Below are 24,214 nucleotides of genomic sequence, written 5' to 3'. Positions count from 1 at the left end.
TGTCTGTTCGAGCCATTCATCTGCCTTAAGCGGCTCTTTAGGATCCCCGATAAACTCGTCCGGATTACACTGAAAGAACTCCCTCTTCAAGAAGGAAGGCCCTGCCTCAGCTGCCTGATTCCCAGCTCTAAGAATACCCAGAGCTCCCGCTATCTCTCTGGCCAAGGCACCCATAGCCTGATGACCTACTGGCTCGGCCACATTGGCCTGCCCAACTCCCTCCTGCACTGCCGGAATCTCACCCTGTAACGGTACTTCCTGCCTCGCAGGTCTACCACGCCTAGCACCTCTTCCTCGTCCTGACATCCTAATAAAGGTAACACAGAACGTTAGCACATTCATAAATGTGCCGAAACTAAACACTCACGTCCTAATGCATGGACAACTGTAATTCACTCCACAGAAGCACATAAACACATAAGCACTTACGAATTTCATTTCCGGATAATAATAGTCCCGAGGCGTTACTAGAGTTCCGGTTAGAAACAGCATTGATCAAGTGCTTTTCCAACAAGACTTCCAGAAACTCAAGGATCCAATCAACATCCTAGAAATTAAATCCCATACCCACATAGTCACATAAGCATGTTAGCATTTAAGCACATAGCATATGATACTACATCTAAGTCTCTATCAAGCGAGACAAACCCATTGTGATCCTAATCACTTCCCACGTACCCAAAGTATTCGAACCCGGTACGCTTTGATACCAAGTTGTAACGCCCCCAAAATAATAACAATAAACCCATCAGGTAAGACATGCATTTACATTTAAACTAAATGCATTCCTTTCATTCATTAGAATTCCAAGACATAAGTATTACATGTTAACCTCATAACAAAATGCCCTACGGGCTTACAGCTTTCCAAGTCAACACTTGGTTACAACAAAGAGTTCTAACTCGTTTACACATTAAGCCCTTGGCTTGAAATTACATGTAATACATCAACAGTAAAACGACAAAACTATGCCCGCCACTAGCCTCCCAGCTATGTCCTTGGAGGTGGCATGCTTCCTGCACCTGAAAATGATATTCCCATATAGGGTGAGCCACAGCCCAGTAGAAATACACTAAACCAACCATGGACAATGACTAAAACATTAGCAATTGATAGTTGGTCAACACTGATACAATCACATAAATTACATATTTATGTCAATGACTTACAAGTCCCAATTACTTTTCATTTTCCCTTTTTCAACAGATAAGCATGCTAGCTCTATTATCATTTCCACAGATATGTATAAAAACTATATCTCACATTCAGATAAGTATAAAAGCTATATCCACATTCTCAACAGATATGTATATCAACAATATCCACAGATAAGCATACAAGCTGTATCCACACTCTACAACAGATATGTATATCAACAATATCCACAGATAAGCATACAAGCTGTATCCACACTTCACTTCACAAAGATAAGCATATGAGCTCTATCTTCACTTCTCTAGACAAGCATATGAGCTCTGTCTACGGAGTACATCCCCTATCTCCTCCAAATACCTATCCGGTTTAGAGGTCCATCCCCTATCTTCCCCTAAACCGCGGAGTACATCCCCTATCTCCTCCTCTACACATAACGTATATAAACACATTGGTTCTATATACAATCACACAATACAAACAATTAATGTATTCTAGCAACTGTCAAGTTCCATAACACATTCCATTGATTAGTTTCAGTTTGCCTAATCAACATACATTGTCTACAACAATCACGACTATCCTCCACCGATAGCCCAAAGCAGTTATTTCTAAAACAGAAAATAAATGCACAAATGGATATTCAATCAACATTTCATTTCCTCATTTCTCACCAATTAATTATCCCAATTAATTAAACAATGTAATTAGGCCATTTTCCATAATTACTATTTCAACCCTTAGGTCCCATTTTCATCAATGATTCAACAATCATTCCATTTTTCTATGCCAAACATGCATCTAGGTTTATTATGAATAAAACCCCAACCTTTGTAAAAATTACACAAAAGCCCCAAACCTTTACAAGATTACCAAACCAAGCCCAACATCTCAAAATACCAAAATTTAAAGACAAAACCCATAGAGAGGAGTAGGATATCCCTACCTCAAATTCGGAGTTCCAAAGGAGAAGACGACAAACCCAACGTGCTCCAAAACCCGAGATTTTCAGATTAAAATGAAGCCCTCGACGATCAACAACTTTTTTGTAAAGGCCAAAGGTGAGTAAATCACTCCTACTAGATCAAAACCTAGAGAGAAGGTAGAGTCTAGAGTGAGAGGCTCAACAATGGTGATTTTGGAAAAGTAAGAGAGAGAAAAGAAAGTGAAAAAGTGATTTGAAAAGTCACAATTTCGGGACTTAAACCCAGTCTTCCGCTCGAGCGTAAAACACCCCGCTCGAGCGGCCACTCACAGACTTCCGCTCGAGCGGTCAATCTCCCGCTCGAGCGCAGAATGCACTCGCCCAGCACTTTTGCAGAACCAGGCCTCCGCTCGAGCTCCCAATCCCTACGCTCGAGCTCACAACACTGCACAACAAGATACTGGATGGATGTATTCCCCGCTCGAGCGCCAACACCTTCGCTCGAGCGGACAGGCCAAAAATCTGGGCAACTAGTTTTGGTTTCTAAACTCAACCAACCTGTAACCAACCCGCCCAACACATCCTATAACTCAAATACAAAGTAGGAAAGGATGTAAACAAGATAATATACAACTACCAACATCCACGGACACATGTCCGGATCACTATATAACAAGGGTAAACCCGGGATCGCTATATAACTTCAAGCCAAGGGCTTAATGTGTAAACGAGTTAGTACTCTTTTGTTGAAACCAAGTGTTAACTTGGAAAGCTGTAAGCCCGTAGGGCATTTTGTTTTGATGTTAACATGTAATACTTATGTAATGAAACTCAATGAAATAAAGGAATGTGGTTAGTTTATATGTAAATGCTTGTCTTATTTTGAGGGCGTTACACCAATGGATATAAATAATAGAATAATTATTTGTTTGCCGGCTGTGGGAGTATTTCGGTGCTTCTTTGTGACTTACTTCACCGGAGTTTTGGATTATTTCGTTGTTATTTTATTTGAGTTTTATAAAACTTAAGATACAAGTAAAATTGTTACAATTTTTTAAAAAGAATAGTATTTCTTTATATTTTTTCAATATTTTTGTCAAAAAAATTACAGACTTCATAATAAATTTTAATATGATACGTATGAATTACAACTGTATGTTGATCACAAAATTATTTATATCGTGCCTTCAGGCACGGGCATACGCTAGAACATAAAATTTTATGAATTACAACTCTCTAATTTCTGTTATTTGTAATTTTTATTTTTGTTCAAATTTTATGTTGTAGATAGAACATAAAATAAGATAGAACTATTTTATCAAATCAGTTGAGTAGTGGTTTGTTGAATAATGGATTGTTAGTGTTTGTTGCTGGAGATAGAACTGCTTTGCTGAACAGTGGTTTGTTGCTGGAGATAGAACTGCTCTGAATAGTGGTTGAATAATGGTTTTTTGGTTTTTAGTACACATTTTTTTGAGATTTTAAAAATTATTTATGATGGCCTCTTATAGAGTTTCGTTTTAAAATAAAATGGATTTTATTAATCTTATTTGAAGGTATGAATTTATCATGGTGAGTTTGAGGTATAATGCCTTCAAAATCTGTCACCATTAAAGAATTTGTTACTTTCCCTTTTATCACATCTTCCCCATCTTTTTAGTTTACCCTACTATGGTGGCTTAATTTTCGTCTTCACAGCCTTACCCCACCATCAAATACTAATTCTCAAACACATTGTACAATCAAATATGATGTACCCTACTATGATGTTTACAAGCTTAATAGTCATTTTGGAGGGTTTGAACATTGTGTAGACAGCATAATCAGTTATTTGTTAAAAACTGACATTCTGCTGGAGTTAGTGCAACATGTTATGTGCACATCCTTTTTGATATCTTAATTTTTATGTGATTATCCTAGGTTTGCTTGCTTATGGTTGCATCCATTTGAATGAACAAGTAACTTATTGGAAAATAAAAAGAAAAGAAATAGATTCAAGGCATTTTGTCTTCTGCAGGTTGGTAATAATTTGTTATTTGTCTTCTGCAGGTTAAGATTGCAATGATTGGAATCATGGCTGGTGGTGAAGGACTTGATTTTTCATCAGCTGCCTCAGAACCCATCTCATATGTCTCAGGTGTAATTAATTTGCATATCCTTGAGCATTACTGAATCTTCTCTTTAATCATCAAGAAATTGGTGGATGGTTAAAATTGTCTGTTACTGGTTTAAATTCAGTTATGAACTAATGATTTTCTATTAAGTGGTTTAGGTTAAAGTCTTCTCATTTCTAAATCTTTACCTTACTCTTTATGTATGATGAAGTTATCTTAGCTGGACCATTCAGTGGTCCTGCTTACAAATTTAAGCTGCCAGCCACTTTGTTCTTGATATCGCTGCTATTTTTATTGTTATTCTTTTAATATTCTTTCAATTCGCAACCCTTTGCTTTGAATTGCGATTTCAGATTTTGCCTTCAAAGGCTTGCGAAGAAAGCAGAAAAATATTTTAGGTGAGATTCTCATTTCTATTTATCTCAATCCCTCTTTGTTCCTCTTCTTTATCTCTCCCTTCTCTCCGACTGGCTTCAATTCGCAACCCTTTGATTTGAAATTTTTGAATCATTTTTTTCATGGAAATCTTATAAGCCTCCTCGAGTTCTTGAGTGGTTAACATAGTTGTTTATTCTGAAATCTATGCTTTCCAGATTTATTCTGAAATCTATTCTGAATGAGTTTATGTCGTTCATTCTATTTATTTCTTTTGTGTAGTATAAGTTTGGTTGCTGAGAAATTTGGAAGAAAAAGGGGAAAAAGACTCTATCATTGAGAATTAGAAGTCACACCCATTACGTGTTTGTTTGAATGGGTCTGAGATGTTCTTCCATTTTTTAACTGAATCGACAGTTGGGTTTTCTTGAGCTATCCATTTCATGGGTTTGTGCTGCTGGGTTTTCTGGTTCGGGTTCAAGATGGTATTACCATTGAAAACACTGAATTTATACACACACAAAAAAAAAAAGCTTAACAAAGTGAGATGAGAAAAAATCCCAAACTGTTTAAGAACATTGAATTATTGAAGAACATTGAATTTTTTAAACACACACCAAAAATTTAAGAACACAGTTTTTAAACACACAAAATGAAGACACAGAAAATTTAAGAACATTGATTTTGTTTTTTTTAAACACACCAAAAAATTTTATGAACACTGATTGTATTAACAAATAAATCAAACTAATAAACATTTCAATTTCCTATTTCAGTTCCAAGCTTTGCGAGCTATGGTGCAGGCCAATCCACAAATTTTGCAGGTTCTTATCCGCCACTCTGCAGCCAGTCTTTTTGTTTGTCCATCTAACATTTAAAAATGTGAACATTTTATTTTTCATTTTTCTTCTGAAAAAAAAAGAAGAAAAAAACCCACCCTAAACAGCCTCAGTTACTCTTCTTATTGACAGCCCATGCTTCAGGAGCTAGGGAAGCAAAACCCTCACCTGATGAGGCTTATTCAGGAGCACCAGGCTGATTTTGTTCGCCTGATCAATGAACCTGTTGAAGGTGGAGAGGGGTATGTTCTCTGGTTGGTTATATTCATTTAAATGATAGTTATGAATGTTCACGGTCCTAATTTGCTGTTAATATGTTATCAGTAACGTACTGGGACAGCTTGCTGCAGCAATGCCAGTCTGTAACAGTTACACCTGAGGAGCGTGAAGCCATAGAACGTGTAAGTATTGCCTTTTCCTAATTTTTATTTGAATTTAGATGTGTTTAGTGTGGTGGTCTTGAAGTGATCTTTTGATAGGGGTTTTTTTCCCAGTACCTATGAATTCTATTGGACCCATAACTATACATTGGAAGACTCCTTTGGATCTCCTAGAAATATATCCATACCTGACCCCTCACATCAATTCCATGATCCTCTTAATCCTTTCTCATTCGAGTCCAACATCTGTTGGAATTGATACTTTGGATCCAGTTAGATAATATTTTGTAAATTTTAATTTTTTGTCAATTGTCCTTTATGTAAGCCACTTTATTTATTTGCATTTTTTTTGTCCAACTCATGTTTTTTGTTGTTCAAAAGTTTGACTTTTGTATTAGATGCTTGCTCTATTATTAGAATCTTGCGGTTTGCGATTCAGGTCATGATTCGATTTGCAATTCATGCTTATATTGATACAAATCTATGGGTGAATCTATTATTAGAATCTTAATTGAATGTTTTGGTGGTCATAGGTTATGTTAAAGGAATAGTTTTGGTGGATATAGCAACCATGGTTTAAAGGAATATTATGAAAATATTCAAAGTTTGATTTTTTTATTTTGTATTCAAACAATCTGCCTTATTTTTACAATCTGCTTTATTTTTGTATTCAAACAATCTGCTCTATTTTTATTTTGTATATGGAAAGTATTTTTTCTGAGTTCTGAGGTACGGAGATAAATAAGGATTATAAGATTTACGTGGTGTGAATGCAACTGTTTTTTGTGTTTGGAAAAAACTCTGGGAATCTTGAATTCCCTCTAAATGGGCAGTATTCGTGTGGAAGTGTCTTCATAATATAGTATCTGTGAGATGATAGTTAAAGATAAGAGATATTCCCAATCCAGTGTGATTGATTTGCGAATGCGGCCGAAACCATTGAACATCTCTTTTTTCAATGTCATGTATCACAAAGAATTTGGAGAGGTACTTCTAGGGGCTTGGACTTTACCTGTGGCCACCCAGTTTGCTTTAAACATGGTGGATCAATTGGGTTACAATGATTAAAGAAGAGGACATGATTGTTCAATCTATTGCCTTGCTATGGGCAATTTGGAGGCAGCGAAATAGTGTGGTCTTCCATAATGAAAAGATGACAATAGAGCAGAACTATTTCAATTGCTAATGAGATTCATCAACGTTGGACTAACTGTGCATTCATGTTTTCCAATGATAATATCTTAGAATGTCTTACTGATATCTTTGGAAAAAGATGGAAATACAGAGAATTGTGGTCTTCTTGCTAATAACCTATCTTTAAATTCTGTTTTCCAGTTATATACATGTGTGGTAGATGGAGCATGGAAGTGCAAAAATGGAGAGGCAGGAATATCATGGGTCTGTTTCAATGAAAATCAAGACATTGTCTATCAACAAGCTGATTGTCTATCAATGAAAATCAAGACATTGCAGAATCCATTTTTAAGAAGTAAAACATGCTTTGGGAATTTTGAATTTTTATAATGAGCAGATGTTTTGAAGATGTTTTTATAAAAATGGAGTGCAGTAATTTTGAATTCAAAATTTTTTATAAAAACATCTGTAATTTTGATTTTACAGATGTAATTTTGAGCAGATGTTTTGAACAAAAATGGAGTAATTTTGAAAATGGAGTAATTTTGAACAAAAATGGAGCAGATGTAATTACTACACGTGATGATGTTTTTGTAAAATTACTGCACTCCATCTCATTAATTTTTGATTTCAAAATTTTAATTTTTGAATTCAAAACATCTGTTTTATAAAAATTCAGAATCCATTAATTCAAAATTTTGAAGTAATATTACTTTGGAAATTTTGAATTTTTACAAAACATTTGCTCATTTTTAAAACATCTGATCAAAAATTACTGCACTCCATGTAATATCCATTTTTATAAAACATGTTTTTATAAGAAGTAAAAATTACTTCTGTTCAAAATTACAGCTGTTTATAAAAGTATGTTTAAAGCATCTTTATAATGAGCATCTGTTTATAACATATGTTTTTGAGATGATAAGTAATATCTCAAAGCATCTTTATAAAACATATTTTTGTAATCTGTCAATAAATAAAAATTTATTAGTGACAACATTTTTAAAGTAGAAAAATTGTCAGTAAATCTAATTTGAGGGGTGCATTAAGTATTAGATCCAAGCTTTGGTCTTTGTTGTTTATAAAGACTCGTATGTTTGTTTCTCTTATGTAGTTAGAATTTGATTGGCAGCAGTAATACTAACTGGTGTGTATTTTAATTTTAATTTCTTTTAAATTACAGAGTACTGGTTTGTGTGCATTATTAGATATTTATTATTATTATTTTTTTATATTTGATTTGTTTTGAATTGTAGAGTGTAGTCTATTAAATATATTTTTATAATTACATTTTTATCTTAAATTTAAATAGTGTTGCGATTACAATTATATTATAATCCTAACATTATTTACACCGTGCCTTCCGGCACGGGCATACGCTAGTATATATATATTATACAGAGGGTAGACCCTAACCTAAGACTCCCTTTTATTCTCCTGTCTTTATCTCTTCCGCCTCCTACGTCGTCACCTCTGGTGGCGCAACCGGCGACCACCACTGCCGCCGCCACCACCTCCTCTCTCACCGCCCTCTCTCTCTCCTCCTATTATCTTCACCGATCTTCACTGGTCGTCTACTTCGTCTTCTCCACTCTCGTCATCGGTTCCAAAACCCTAACCCTACATTCGATGTTCTCCAATTCCTCTACAAGCCATATGTTCAAATCCAGACCCTACACTCCTCTCAACTGTTTCAGAACCTTTATCTACAAAGGACTACCACCGGACTCGTCAGAATGGCGATCTCGAACGGGCTGATTACGATGAGAAGGATCAGGCGGCGGGCACATTAATGCCTCAGAAACGAAATTGGAGGATGGACGGTTCATTTTTTCCCTAATTTTCCTCTCCATTTTATGTGGTGCATTTAGGTGAGGAAAAAATTACCTCCGTGAACATTAATTTATTCATGTGCATTTTCAATTTTTAGAGAATCACTTTTGTTCGTGTTCATATTTAAGAAACATTAAAAAAAGAAGAAGAGATAGATAAATAAATAAAATAAAATTTTCATACATTTTCATCTATCATGTATATTTCTATCTTTGGAGAACCATTTGTGGCAGTATTTTTTACATTTAAATCATAAACATGTTAAATTAATTAATATACCCTCATTTGTTTGAAGTTTTAAGTTTAAGAAACATAAGTTTATATTAAATTTAAGAAACATAAGTTTATGTTCATTTAAGAAACATGTTTAAGAAACATAAGTTTTTACATTAAGTTTATATTAAACATATGTTCATATTAAAAAACATATGTTCATGTTTCTTAAACATAAGTTTATATTCAAAAACATAAGTTTATATTAAATTAATTAATATACCCTCATCTGGAACCATTTGTGGCAGTATTTTTTACATTTATATTGAATCATAAACATGTTTATTTATTTATCTATAAACTTATATGAACTTATGTTTATGAACATAAGTTAAATAAACATAAGTTTATAAACTTAAGTTTAATATAAACTTAAGTTTATGTTCATAAACATAACTTAACTTATTAAACATAAGTTAAACATAAGTTATTAAATATAAATAAACATAAGTTTAATAAACATAAGTTTATGTTCATAAACTTAAGTTTATGTTTATGTTTATATTAAACTTAAGTTTAAACATAAGTTTAATAAACTTATGTTTATGTTTATGTTTATCCTTCTCATCGTAACATAAGTTTATATTAAATATGTTTAATAAGTTTTTACATAAGTTAAATATTAAACTTATGTTTATTTATAAACTTATGTTTATGTTTATGTTTATCCTTCTCATCGTAACATAAGTTATAAACATAAGTTTACATAAGTTTATGTTAAATATTAAACTTATGTTTATTTATAAACTTATGTTTATGTTTATAAACTTAATAAACATAAGTTATGAACATAAGCATAAGTTATTAAATATTAAACTTAAATATTTAATATTTATTAAATATTAAACTTATGTTTATATTTAAATAACTTATTTAATAACTTAAGTTTATGTTTCTTAAACTTATGTTTAATATTTAACTTTTGAATATAAACTTAAGTTTATGTTTATTTATTTATTTATCTATAAACTTATGTTTTTTAATATTAAATATGTTTAATAAGTTTTTACATAAGTTTATATTAAACTTATGTTTCTTAAACTTATGTTCATAAATTTAAGAAACATGTTTTGAATATAAACTTATGTTTTTGAATATAAATGTTTATGTTCATTTGTGGAAGTATTTTTTACATTTAAATCATAAACATGTTAAATTAATTAATATACCCTCATTTCAATATAAATGTAACCATTTGTGACGAGATAAGGATGGCTGGGGAGTTGAGGTTTCCTTCTATTATTGTAGAAGTTGATTTGCAGGGTGTGGTGAATATGTTTAATGTGAATAGGGAAATGGACCAGAGTGTGGCTATTATTCTTGATGATATGATTCAGCCTTGGATTTTGTTGATGGATTGCAGGATCTACTTTGTTAGGAAGGCTGGAATAAGGCCTATTTGGTGGCTAGATTTGGGGTTAATGGGGGTGGGGAAGTATTGTATTTGAGTTAATGGTTATTTATCAAAAAAAAAAAAAAATCTTACATTTGTTTTTCCAAAACAAAACCACCTTCAATCAAGTCCTCATCCCAAAACAAACCTTGGGAGGGATGAGGATCTCATAGAAATTCATATCATTTTTACATTTGTTTGATATGGTTAATGGGGACCTTTTGCTGTAAGTCGAGATGCATTTTTGGGAATCTTTTATCATCTAGCATTTGTTTTTCCAAAACAAAACCACCTTCAATCAAGTGGAAAGGTGCATTTTTTAAAACAATCCAAGAATAAATGTAAGATAAAAAGAATGTGTTGAAGTTGAACAATCTAAAAAGTGACATTGAAAAGCAACTTATTGTTTTGCATTTTCAATTTAATCATGCCATTTCTTTCTAATTGTTTTACATATTATGAAAGCCAAATCTGAACTTTTGCATTCATCTTAGGACATGGAATTTAACAGAGATTCTTTATCCCTTCCCTAAAGTAAGAATGTATCTTTCTGGATAATTTAAGCCTTTAACTTGTAAAAAATAGAAATAAATAAATAAAATAATCTTAAAATCAATAAATAAAATAATCTTAAATCACGAAGTATCTAACAATTATACTCAACCATTACCTTGGATCACTCAGGTTTTTGGTTGGGGAAGCATCAAATCCCTAGTTACATCGAATCACAATAGGGAGTAGCTAGAAAGCACACACTAACCTAATCAGAATGCTTCTGGTTGTTAAAGATGCTAATTTTACATCTAACCTATTCTAAATCGATGCAAATTCTGTTAGGCAACACAGACTACTCTTGCAACAAAAGGTATATAATTCTTCCAAAAAACAAAAAAAAAAACAAAAAAAGAAGATAAGATACGACCAATTTTTTCGTATATAATTCTTCAAACTAGGAAAGTGTTTCAAACATGATAAAACCTATCTCTGCAGTAGCCTGGCCTTCCATCAACAGCTTCAGCAGCAGCTGCTGCTAGATCATCATCAGACTTCACCTTCACCGGCAATCTTAGCAACTCATCTTTTCTATATATTTTTACATAGACATATCTGTCCTACAGTTGTTACCTGTTCAACTTTGATTTTTTCTTTTTTTAAACAGAAGTTACCATAGATGCTCTTAGCAAGTTGCGCTTGACTTTAAGACTTGTATATAGAGATTCCAATAATTGACTTGAAGCTTTAACTCCCTCTTAATAAACTACCAATTGTCTCTGCTTTATTGTGAGAATCATGGTAGCAATGATAACACACATACATGGATCTCTTTAATCTGCCCCTGTTTGGCCATTGAAAAAGCATTTGCCAAACGCCACTTAACATAGTACTTTATTATTTATTTTTTCCGTATTATTAATCTATTTTTAGCAAATTACAGCGGCATTTTGCAAAGTGGGTTTGCTATGTTCACACATAATGCTCTATCGGATTATACCCCAATTATCCATTATCCTGATGCCTCAAATTATTTTAACTACATCATGAGTTTCTCTAAACATGATAAGATGAGAGAATTGGTGACTGGGGATTTGATCTATGTTTTATCATTATAAGCTAGTTTACATCATCTTTGATTGAACCACCATAGAATTTGCATATGACCTTCCTCTGATGTTGATTTGTAAGAGCAATCCTTCACAACTTTTTTCTTTGAATTCAAATTTGTAGTTAAAAAAATAAATTTAAAAAAAATCTTTTCTTGAAACTTATGGTAAATTAAAAAATAATTTTTTTATGAAATTAAGAATGAATCAAATCATTAAATTTTAAGAATTATATTTTGTTCAAATTTAGTAAAATTTTAAAAACCATAAAGATTGGATGTGATTGAGATTTGTATAAGTATTTTATAAATTGGTGTTTCCCATTTTGCTGTTATGGATTTTCCATTCAAACTTGGAAGAAATAGAAAATTCCAAGTTGGTGGTATAGTGATGCAGGGCATTTTCATGTAATTGGATCAATTGTAATAATCATCAAAACCCACAAAAAAAGTCTTACTTCTCAGGTGATATTGAAGACAGTGAGTGTTTCTTCAAAAATTCGAACTTCCAAATCATTGTTTGCTTATGAAGATTATTTGCTTGTCTTTCACGGTGAGGTTGAAGATGGGTCACACATGCGAACTTCCAAATCATTGTTTGCATTCTTGCAGAAATAGGGTCAGCTATGGCTTAGAAACATCTTAACAGTTTTCTAACATGGATGCTTACAAATACACCTTCCTATATAAGTATGATGTCATTGACATTGAGAGTTTTTTTAATGATTATTGCGAAATAATATATTCCCAAAAATTCTATTGGTTTTTGTTAAAAAGAAAAAGTAAAGTTGCTTATGATCTTTATCATGTTGGATAGGATGAGGCTTGAAAGATTCCATAATTGTGGGGTTGTCCATTGTCTAGGGCTTAGAATTAGAAAAAAGTTGCAGAGATTATTTAGATGTAATCACTTTTTCTTTCATAATTGCTCCTGTTTTTGCATTTCTGTTCTGTCTGCTTTCTTTTAGTAGACACCGTCTTCTGTCAGATAATTTGTTCTCTTTGCTTCAATCGTAAGTTCTTTAAAGGATGCTCTCATTCCTCTTCCTTCTCCTTTACCTGTTCTAGTTTTAAAGAAATTTTGTATAGAGTGGATTTGTTGAGTATAATGTTCCCCTCTAATGGCTGGTCATATAGCTCAGATCAGAGTTGGCCTTTTGGGCTTTGCTATTCCAAATCTAATTCTTGTACCTATATCAAATTTTAACACTACTAACTACACCATTGTGCTGCAGAATATCAGTGACTTTAGCATGGGGTACTCAGAATTTTTTCTTATAATTTTTTTCTTATTAATATAAAATAGCTCCTATGGGGTCCTCAGAATTTTTTCTTATAATTTTTTTCTTATTAATATAAAATAGCTACTATGGCTGGTCATATAGCTTTCCAAATACCATGAATTAGTTACCACTGACTAGAAAGTGAGCTTTCAACTAATTGACCGTCCATGTGGATCTACTCTGATCAGCTGTTCTCTCTCTATCTCTCTCTCTCTATTAATTTTTCCCTTGGAATTGAATGTACAAATAATTAGAAAACTGTTTCTTGTTTCTTCTGACTCTCTTTTCCAGGTTCACTAGCAAGAAACTCTATGAGGCTATGTCGCAGGAGTATTAACAACTCAAAGGGTTCTAATTGTTTCAGCAGATCTAGATATATTGGCTAGCAGTTCTACAAAATTTGATAAGGAACTTCCTTTAATATCCTTAGATGGAAAACTTATTGCATATTGGCTACTTTTCTAATAGGTACACTTTTTGTTATATGACATGATTAATAGTTATTAAAATTGTTTGGGTCCTTAACTTATGATTACTTTAGATCCCTTCTCTGGGTTGGACCTGCACTTCTATTTTCAACTGCCACTGCAATCAGCATGCTTGGGTGGGATGGAAAAGTGAGGACAATTCTTTCCATTAGTATGCCCAATGCAGGTATCATACATCGTTTCAGTTAGTTAAAATTTTTACTTTCATATTTGAGGTTCCTCAGCATCATGTTATTTTCTCTACTCTTGTTTGATCTATGTATCAACAATTGCAACTTTGTACTATACCACTGCATTTCTGAGCCATCAAGATGAACTTCTGTACAATGCTGTTTGGTGCATTGAATGATCGATTGTTGCTCACAAACCTAACAAAGATAAATCTGAAACAGAAAAGGGGGTTTAGATAAAGAGCTGTCTTGTTGGGCTTCTCGAACCTCTTCTTATTGGATTTGCCACAATGTAACAGAGTTTTGAGCAGAAACTAGACTTGTCAGAATATTGTATCAAATAACATCCAGGTTTTACTTTCCCCTACTAGTAGGCATGTGTTTTGTCACATATACAACTCCTTTGGATATTCAACACTTGTTGGATTCTGTTATCCTTTTCATTTCTATTGTTTGGCTTATAAAGATTATTTAAAAAGCACTATCAATGTAGATTATTTCATTAAGAAGCATCCAGTAAACTAAAAGAAAATTGACATAGGAAAGACAGCTTAGAAGAGAATTCAAAATTGATGTGTTCACTTGGGTTTGTTTCTGGAAATTCTTCTGCCATTTCTGTCTGAAAGTAGTAGTCTTGCTGTATTCTTTATTTATTTGTTTTTCTTTTTGGGTCTTTCTGCATGTGTGCGCGCGTGAGAGAGAGTTTTGCTCTGCCTTTTCTAGCATTTTGTGCTCTGCATGGCTGCACTGTGATCTCTGTGAACATCTCTTGGTCATTTTGGTTGTGTTTTAGCTCTCTTAATGCCCAACTAGCTTTGTTTTGGGTCTGTGACATCTAATGTTGTAGACTCTTGGTGTATTTTTTGTGTAACCTTTTTCTATTTTAGCCTCTGAAACATTACTTCTGGAATTCCTTTTTTCCCTTAATTTGTGCAGTAGCCTAGGATTAGAAACGCTCAGGTTTATGCAAAATCTCAAATACATTATAGGTTTTTCCTTTAATTTGTGCAGTAGCATATGATAGCATGCTCAAAGTACTGATTGATATATTACACATTTTTATGTGCTTGGGAATAAGTCAATGTGAGTGGAGTAGTGGTGCTAGTTAATGAGGTTTAAACTAACTTGTGCAAGTAATTGCAAGTTCACTTCATAGTTACAGAACTATCTGACACATGCTTGAAGTACTAATATATTGCACATTTTTTGTGCTTGAGATTAAGTCAATATAATAGAGTTGTGGCCTGTGAGTGCTATTCATGGATGATAGGGATTTGAATAGCCTGATGATGTATCACTTTCTTTTCTTTTCGCTGGCATACAAACTTAGGTTACCAGCTCATTCATGTCATATTTTGCATAATATGGCTTATTGTAATAATACATGTGTTAATATGATAGGATTAGAAACACTCAGGTTTAAATCATACAGTTCCATGGCCTAGTCAATTCATAAGCTTCAAGAAATATATGATCTTCAAGATGCAATAGGAAGTCCAGTTGCATGACCTAGTTAATTCATTCTTTTGGACTAAATATTAGACTAATTGATTTACGATTTGTAGTTATACTTTTTGGATGTTTAAAGTCGTATTTTAGAGATTAGTGAATCTTATGATTTGGATACTTTTTTTGGTTTGTATGTTTGAGGCTGTTATCAGCTTGATATGATAGAAGTTGAGGATGAAAGTTAATATGCAGGTTGTTTGGTGTATGGATATTAGTTTTTTTTGCTTACTTCATAGTTAGTTTATTCATATACTTTTAGTGGTTTTTGAATTAATTTATGTTTTTATTTTTCAGGTTAGAAATTTTTTGGAGGGATGCAAAATATGGTCAAAGAATTCAAGAACTTAATTTTTCAAGCTTTTTCATTTTTTAATATATGTAAGCACAGTTTAAAACTTTTTATTTAATTCTTTTGTATATACTTTTGAACATATTTAACTTTCATTTATGAAATATATGACGTTATTCTATTCAATATGGTTGTGATTCAAAGTATAGTATATAGCGTGTATTACATTATTGAAATGCGTGTACAAAAATAATATTGATTATTCTGCAAATATGTTGAACTCTTTTTTTATCACACGCGTTAACTGTGATGAGAAATGTATATAACGTGTGATCTTATTTCATTATTAATCATAGGTTTTTTTAGGTATTAATCACACTTAAAATTTGTGATCTAAATATTTATTATCACAGGTTTTATTAGTAATTAATTACACTTAAAAGATGTGATCTAAATATTTATTATTACAACACTTTGTATTCTTGGGTTTAGAATTGAAGTGAGGTGTAATTGAAAGTAGTCAAGGTTTGGTGGTTATGTATGGGTGCTCATGCTTTGTTGTGAACTAGGAGTTGTTAAGAATTGGTGAGCATAAGGTTGTTGCTATTTTTGTTAGAACGGATGCAAATTTCGGGGACGAAATTTCCTAAGGTGGGGAGTTTGTAAAACCCGTGTCCTTTAATCCATTGGAGTGTGTATTTAATTCAATTATTTTCTTTTGGGAGTCTTTGGAATTGTTGCATGTTGATTTCGGAGGAGTATGATCCAATTTAAACTCGTTGGATTTGTTTGTTTGCATTTGTTCTTGTCAAAATGTTCCTTGGAAACTTAAAAATTTTGCCTTGGGGTCTACACTATCCTTCCTAAGGGTCGACCCTTGCATGTTGTAATGTTTCTGGAAGTGTGCTGGAATATAGGGTCGACACCAGCCTTGGTGGTGTCGACACCTGCCTCTTGTTGCTGTCCACAAGGGTAGACACCAGTCTGGGAAAGGGTCGACCCTCTTGTGTTGCCGAATCTGTGTATGTTGGTGGCGGGAAAATAGGGTCGACACCCGCGTGTTTTTTTTTCAGATTTTTGGGCTGGTTTGGGCCTTACCTTTGGGGGGGTTTTGGGCATATTATTTTATTGACCTTGGGGCTACTTGTCTACAGCTGTAAATAGGCTCCAAATACATTTCATTCCACTTCTTCTCTTCTTTCATCTCTCTTAAACCGTGAGTGCTCCTCTCTCTCTCTCTCTAAACTCAAGCTTTTGGCACCAAAACCTCTAGATCTACTCACCTAGAGTGATTGTTCCACCTTGGTCCCTTAAGCAAAGTGTAGATCTCATCAGAAGCTTCCTCTTGGTCCGATTGGTTCGTGGCTTCGTCGCCATTGATGTTTGGGTCGTCATCTCTTGGCTTCAAGAGGTAGGGGTCCTAGTTCTCCTTCAATGCTTACATTGATAGATAGATTTGTAGTATTTTGGAGTATATAAATGCAAAATCTACATTTTGAGCATATAGTGTAAATTATGAAATTTTGGGGTTAGGATTTGAAATGTTGGGGTTCTGTTATTGGGTTTAGATTATGGTTTATGGATTATGGACCTAGGGTGTATGATAAATGGGAAGATTGGAATAAAAAGTAATGGGTTAAGAAATTTGGATATTTTTTGAAATTTCTAGATTTTTCCTGAAACCCTAGGTTGATTTATGATAATAATCAATATTTTGGCCCAAATTGAAAGTAGAATCATGAAATTGGTAGGTTGAATTATATATGTACAAGTTTAATTGGAATTTGGTTATGTTTGAAAATTATGTTTAAAATTTGCGAATGAACTTTGTTATGAGCGTTGTAAATCATGTTATAATGAGAAAGGAAATTGGGGGAAATGATTTATTAATGATATAGATGACATAAACTCGATTATGAAATGTTGAAATGGGATTTAAGAATTTCTCTTGAATTATGTTGAATTATATTTAAGGGGAAATTATCAGAAAGTCCTATTTATCAATCTGTTACTCCATCTGGTCCCACGTTTATTCTCTTGGATGGACAAGTCCTGTTTGATATGTTTTGTGAACAATCAAGTCCCGTTTTAAATTTATGTGATGTGTGTAGACGGATTTAACCCTATTTTGTTTTTTCTCTACAGGTGTATATATGGGATTGAATGCAAATTTTGTGGGATACGTTTCCTAATCTACGTTTGGCAATTCGGATCTGTCATTCAAAATCCCCATTACCATCATCGCTGTCTTCACTCTCAGATTATCATCACACTCCACAAGCTCCTCCATGGCCGATCTCAGCCTCCCGATCACTAATTCCACGTGATTCGCATCTCCGTTCACCGCCGTCCTCGCCGCCTCCACCACCACCAGCGTCGCCATCCTCGCCTGAACCCTAACCACCTCCTCCTCCAATTCCCTCTCTTCTCCTCCTACCTCCGCCGCCAATCTTTCCAATCTCCTCCTCTGCTCCGTCAATAGATCCACCACGTACTTCTCAACGAGTTGAGAAACGAGTCCTGGTTTGAACCCCGCGATCCACAGGAACGAGCGCTCCAGCGAGCTCAACCAAGTCGGGGACAAAACGATGAACACGTTCTGTCGAATTGCTCTCGATTTTTCGGCATAGTACTGTTTGTAGTGAGCAGAGACTCGAGCGATTAGATCTCTAAATCTGAATTCATCTTCTTCTTCTTCGATTCGTTCTATGACGAACTAGCCAGCCATTGAAGAAGACTTGAAAGGCTTCGACATTGTTGAGTTATTAAAATGTGGGACTTCACGGGATGGACTTGCAGTATGAAGTGGGAAACCAAAATGTGGTTCAACAAATTGACGCGGGCCATCAAAAAGTGGTTCAACAAACTGATGTGGTCTACCAATTTGTGGTTATGAAAAATGAAGTCTGCTTTCCAAACGTGGCTTTCCAAAATGTTTTGACCCACCAACGTGTGGGTCACAGGGTCGACTTCCAGTACGATGTGGATTGGATTATGTGTGAACCCAACCAATGATTTGGTTCACGTCGAAACGTCACAAATGGCAATTGAAAAACAAAGTGTCAAACTGTGGAGAAGTTGAAACGTGACACAGTTACACGTATTAAATTGCTTGTTCAAACTGTGTCAAATTACTTGGTTCACAAAAAAAAAAAAAAAAAAAAGTGTCAACTTACTTCTGTTCACGTCACAACCCACGTCTCATGTTGTGAGTGTTACACACTTACTAAATTAAAAAAAGTATTAGTGTACTTTTTCGATCAGCATGACACACAAACACCCATTCATCTTCTCCCACACAAACCCACAGCAAATGTCAATCAGTAATACTAGCAGTGGCAAAATTGTCAACAAACAAATTAAGGGACCATCCAGTCACTAAGAAAACATTCAGGACCTTATGAATTACAAGTCCACAAAATAGGATTTACTAGTCAATTCCCCTATATTTAATGATGTTGAGTTGAATCAAGTTGAATCATGTTGCTTATGTTGAATTGTGATGATTACGTGGAATTGTATTGATTATGTTGATTTTGGTTTTGTGATCTAAGATGTAGAGTTTCCAAAAATGGGCTTAATCTCAAATCATTTTATTAAATTCCTAGTGGGCTTGTTTAGTCATTCAACTCAAGAGGATGATTCAATGGGGCTTCTTTATGGGGATGGGAAATGTTTGGTTTTTTGTGAAAATACTAGAAATTTAGAGATTTTGGGGAACATGGGAATGTTCATAAAACTTCTTTCTTTCTTTGAATAAAAGATGAATGGGTGTAAATTTCATAATGTGTTTTGCAAAGAATGGTAATCTTTTAAATATATTGAGTTAGAGAAATGGTTTTGAAAAATTCATGTGTAGTCCTGGATGAGACCATGTTGCTATGACTTGTGAAATGAGGAAGTTGTTGGTATATGGTTGACTTGAGAAGGAATGTTATGAACCATGGAAATTTTTGCAATCGCATATCATTTCATTTATTATTGTGCATGGTGGTTCTAAATCAAGGAGATTTGCATTCATGACAGAAAATGGTTTGTATGAGAAATATGGAAATGTGTATGGCGTAATACGTTGGTAAGTCCAGATAGGGGGTGTAGATGAATTTGATAAGTTGGCCTGAGTGTCCAAGGTGAAAGACCCGAAAGCCGCGCAGATAGGTATCGAGCCTTCCGGTTAGCACCGGTAAAAATGACAGTTTGGTAGTGCTTGTTGAGCCTACTTGCAGACACCAGCCTAGGGATTACCAGTATCGTATTTACCGCCCCTATTGAATTAATATTGGAAGTTTGAAATTGATGAAATCATATGATAATATTGAGAACATGGCGACTTGAAACAATGTATTGAACTGAATATTTTTCCTCATTGATTTCCCTTGGCATGGCATTGCATTTACATTTACTTTTGTGTTGAGGAAAAAGCATAACTATATATATATCTTGTGAGAATTCTCTACAGAACATGGAAATTAATTACAAAAATGGTTGGTTTTCGAAATGAATTGGGTGCCCGCTATCCCGCCGTTGTAAGTCGGCAAAAGGTGGATTGTGTTGAACTATGTGTTGAGTTGATGATGTTATTGTTGCTTGTGATGAATTTGCGAAATTACATATTGATGGATAATTTGGTTTAAAGAGGAAATGTGCATAGGCATTATTTGTAAATAACGGAAAAAAAAAAAAAAAAGATATGAGGATTATAGACTGATGGTAAACTTAATGAAGTAGTGGTGTTAATAGAAGTAAATTGTAAGCGTTGTTCTATAATTAAATAAAGGATTGAATTGAAAGGGGTTATTAACATTGTGTTATCTTGAAATGAAACTTTGCGGGTGTAATTAACGATGTGAATTGAGTATAGGAGAATTGTTGGTGAGTTAAAAAGGAACCTGAACTTGAAGTTATGGGATTTTAAATTAAAAATGAAGAGTAGAAAAGAAGAATGAAAGGAAAAGAGAAGTATTAAAATGGAAAATTAAATGAGAAATCTTTTGGGAATTGGTTAATAACCTTTAAATGATGTTGTGTCTTAAATATGGTTGTTTTACAAGGATCTATGGTTTTCTAAAGTTAAGGGATGATTTTAATGGCTGAAGGTTTTTCTTAAAAGTGTTTAAATACTTTTTTTTGAGAAAAAGATACCTTACTTATGATATTTTGAGATTATGAAATGTCACTCTACTATATGGTATCGCCCTGCATGCATGATCATTTCTATCTGTGTGTTAGTTATTGATTGAGGACTATGAGATTTCTACTGGGGCATTAGTGCTCACCCCGTTGTTTTATCTTTTTACCGGAAGAATGTTTGGATTATTTGATTGAAGATGTATGAAGTTCTTGAGTCCATTTGTATGACTTCATAGTAGGTGTAAAGGAAGTGGATTTTATATTTGTATTTATTTATTTGTAGCACAATAAGAGTTTGACATGTATGATTGTCATTGTAATGTTCATTGAGAGAGAAAGAGCATGTATCATGGTATTCCTATTACCCAAGTGTAATAGATATTTGTTTATGAAAAAAAAAAAAATGGACCTAATTTTAAGGCTTTGGTAATGTTTCCGAGTAATAAAAATTGGGGCGTGACAATTATCAAGGTTTATTAGTTATTAATCACTTAAAAGATGTGATTTAATGTTATTTATCACACTAAAAAGATGTGATCTAAATGTTAATTATCACAGGTTTTATTAGTTTTTAATCACATTTAAAAGATGTGATCTAAATGTCATTAATCACACTTGAAAGGTGTGATTAAAAACGTTATTAATCATACTTAAAACGTGTAATTAAAAATGACTCTTTTTAATCACACTCTCAAAGATCACTTTGACAAAATTTAAAAAGTGTGATTAAATAGCATAGATCACACAAAAAAAAAAGTGTGATCTTTATTTGTTTTTATGGTAGTGTGTGAATCATAAGATTTATTGTAAATTCTATTCCACAATAGATTCACTTATAGATTCGCATCCATCTATGCATGACCGTTGATTCTAACAACTACATGACAAAAGTGGGAACATGAACACATTAAAAACAAATAGGAGATAATATACATGTAACGCCCTCAAAATAACTACATTAAACCCATCAAATAAATATGCATTGATATATAAAAGTCCCACAACCTTACATTCATCAGAGTTTCATTACAAAAGTACCACATGTTAACAACAAAAGCAAAATGCCCTACGGGCTTACAGCTTTCCAAGTTAACACTTGGTTACAACAAAAGAGTACTAACTCATTTACATATTTAGCCCTTGGCTTGAATTTACATGTAATACATCAAAAATAAAACGACAAAAGTATGTCCGCCTCTAGCCTCCCAAGCTATGTCCTTGGAGGTGGCATGCTACCTGTACCTGAAAATGATATTCCTATATAGGGTGAGCCACAGCCCAGTAGAAATACACTAAACCAACCATGAACAATGACTAAAAGATTAGCAATTGATAGATGGCCAACACTGATACATTCACATAAATCACATATTTATGTCATACGACTTATGAGTCCAAGTTACTTTTCATTTTCCCTTTTTCAACAGATAAGCATGTTAGCTCTATCATCATTTCAACAGATATGTATAAAACTATATCCCACATTCACAGATAAGCATATAAGCTATATCCACATTCCCAACAGATATGTATAACAACAATATCCCACATTCACAGATAAGCATATAAGCTGTATCCACACTTCACAAAGATAAGCATATAAGCTCTATCTTCACTTCTCTAGACAAGCATATGAGCTGTATCTACGGAGTTCATCCCCTATCTTCTCCCAACACTATCCGGTTTAGAGGTACATCCCCCATCTTCCCCTAAACCGCGGAGTACATCCCCCATCTCCTCCTCTACACATAACGTATACAAACACATTGGTTCTATATACAATCACTCAATACATACAGTTAATGTATTCTAACAACCGTCAATTTTCATGACACATTCCATTGATTAGTTTCCGTTTGCCTAATCATCATGCATTGTCTACAACAATCACGACTATCCTCCACCGATAGCCCAAAGCAATTATTTCTAAACAGAAAATAAATGCACAAATGGATATTCAATCAACATTTCAATTCGGTGTGTGATAAACAATTCAACTACACCCTTTAACCCCTTGCACTCCCAATCTCAACAATTCCATTTCATTTCCTCATTTCTCACAATTAATTATCTCAATTAATCAACAATGTAATTAGGTCATTTTCCATAATTACCATTTCAACCCTTAGGTCCCATTTTCATCAATGATTCAACATTTATTTCATTTCTCTATACCAAACATACATCTAGGTTTATTATAAATAAAACCCCAACCTTTGTAAAATAACACAAAAGCCCCAAATCTTCACAAGATTACCAAACCAACCCCAACATCTCAAAATACCAAAATTTAAAGACAAAATCCATAGAGAAGAGTAGGATATCCCTACCTCAAATTCGGAGCTCCAAGGGAGAAGATGACAAAACCCAACGTGCTCCAAATCTCGAAATTTTCAGATTAAAATGTAGCCCTCGACGATCAACAACTTTTTTGTAAAGGCCAAAGATGAGCAAATCACTCTTACTAGATCAAAACCTAGAGAGAAGGTAGAGTTCTAGAGTGAGAGGCTCAACAATGGTGGTTTTGGAAAAGTAGGAGAGAGAAGAGAAAGTGAAAAAGTGATTTGAAAATTCAAAACACGGAACTTAAACCCAGTCGACCCGCTCGAGCGTCAAACACCCCGCTCGAGTGTCACTCACAGACTCCCGCTCGAGCGTCAACAATCCCGCTCGAGCGGAGGATACACACTCCCAGAACTTTTACAGAACCAGGTCTCCGCTCGAGCTTCCAACTCCCCGCTCGAGCGGCACTCACACAACCCCGCTCGAGCGGCCAACCATACGCTCGAGCGTCCAACACTGCACAGGAAATACTGGATGGGTGCAATTCCCGTTCGAGCGCCAACACCCCCGCTCGAGCGGACAGGTCAAAATCTGGGCAACTAGTTTTGGTTTCTAAACTCAACCAACCTGTAACAAACCTGCCCAACACATCCTATAACTTAAGTACGAAGTAAAAGGATGTAAACAAGATAATAATCAACTACCAACATCCACAGACACATGTCCGGATCACTGTTCAACAGGGGTAAACCCGGGATCGCTATAATATACATCTGCATGGGTAGGATGATGATTCATTTTTCATTTTATTCTTTCATTACAAACATGTAAGGCTAAATAGAAATGGTAATGAACAACCAGCATAAAAAAAAATTGTGAATGCTTCGTATCTAATAATCTATACATGGATGTCTATTCTGAGTCTAATCTAAAAGTTCTGAGTCAAGGTAGATTTTGCAAAGTGAATCAGTTACAAAAGCACATAAATCCAGTTTAAGTTTAGATGAGAAAACACCCACAAATCTAAATCAGTTTTACCAAAGA

At 34.0% G+C, this 24,214-nt stretch overlaps 1 long non-coding RNA gene across 2 annotated transcripts in view; it reads left to right on the top strand.

The window, feature by feature from the left end:
* Positions 1-8,359: 8,359 nt before the first annotated feature.
* Positions 8,360-24,214, top strand: part of LOC145824692 (uncharacterized) — a 59,145-nt gene continuing 43,290 nt past the window's right edge. The window contains exons 1-4 of one of the 2 annotated variants that reach the window (XR_014366648.1): positions 8,360-8,790; positions 13,593-13,769; positions 13,843-13,955; positions 14,182-14,329. This is a non-coding gene — a long non-coding RNA (uncharacterized LOC145824692). Of the gene's footprint in view, positions 8,791-13,592; positions 13,770-13,842; positions 13,956-14,181; positions 14,330-24,214 lie in introns of those variants that run through there. The other variant, XR_014366647.1, reaches the window with a different exon arrangement.

The sequence above is a fragment of the Camellia sinensis genome, chromosome 4 (assembly GCF_055761805.1).
Source record: "Camellia sinensis isolate YWXY chromosome 4, ASM5576180v1, whole genome shotgun sequence".
Lineage (NCBI taxonomy): Eukaryota > Viridiplantae > Streptophyta > Magnoliopsida > Ericales > Theaceae > Camellia > Camellia sinensis.
Note: the sequence above shows the minus strand (reverse complement) of the source record. Positions and strands in the feature narration are given on the sequence as shown.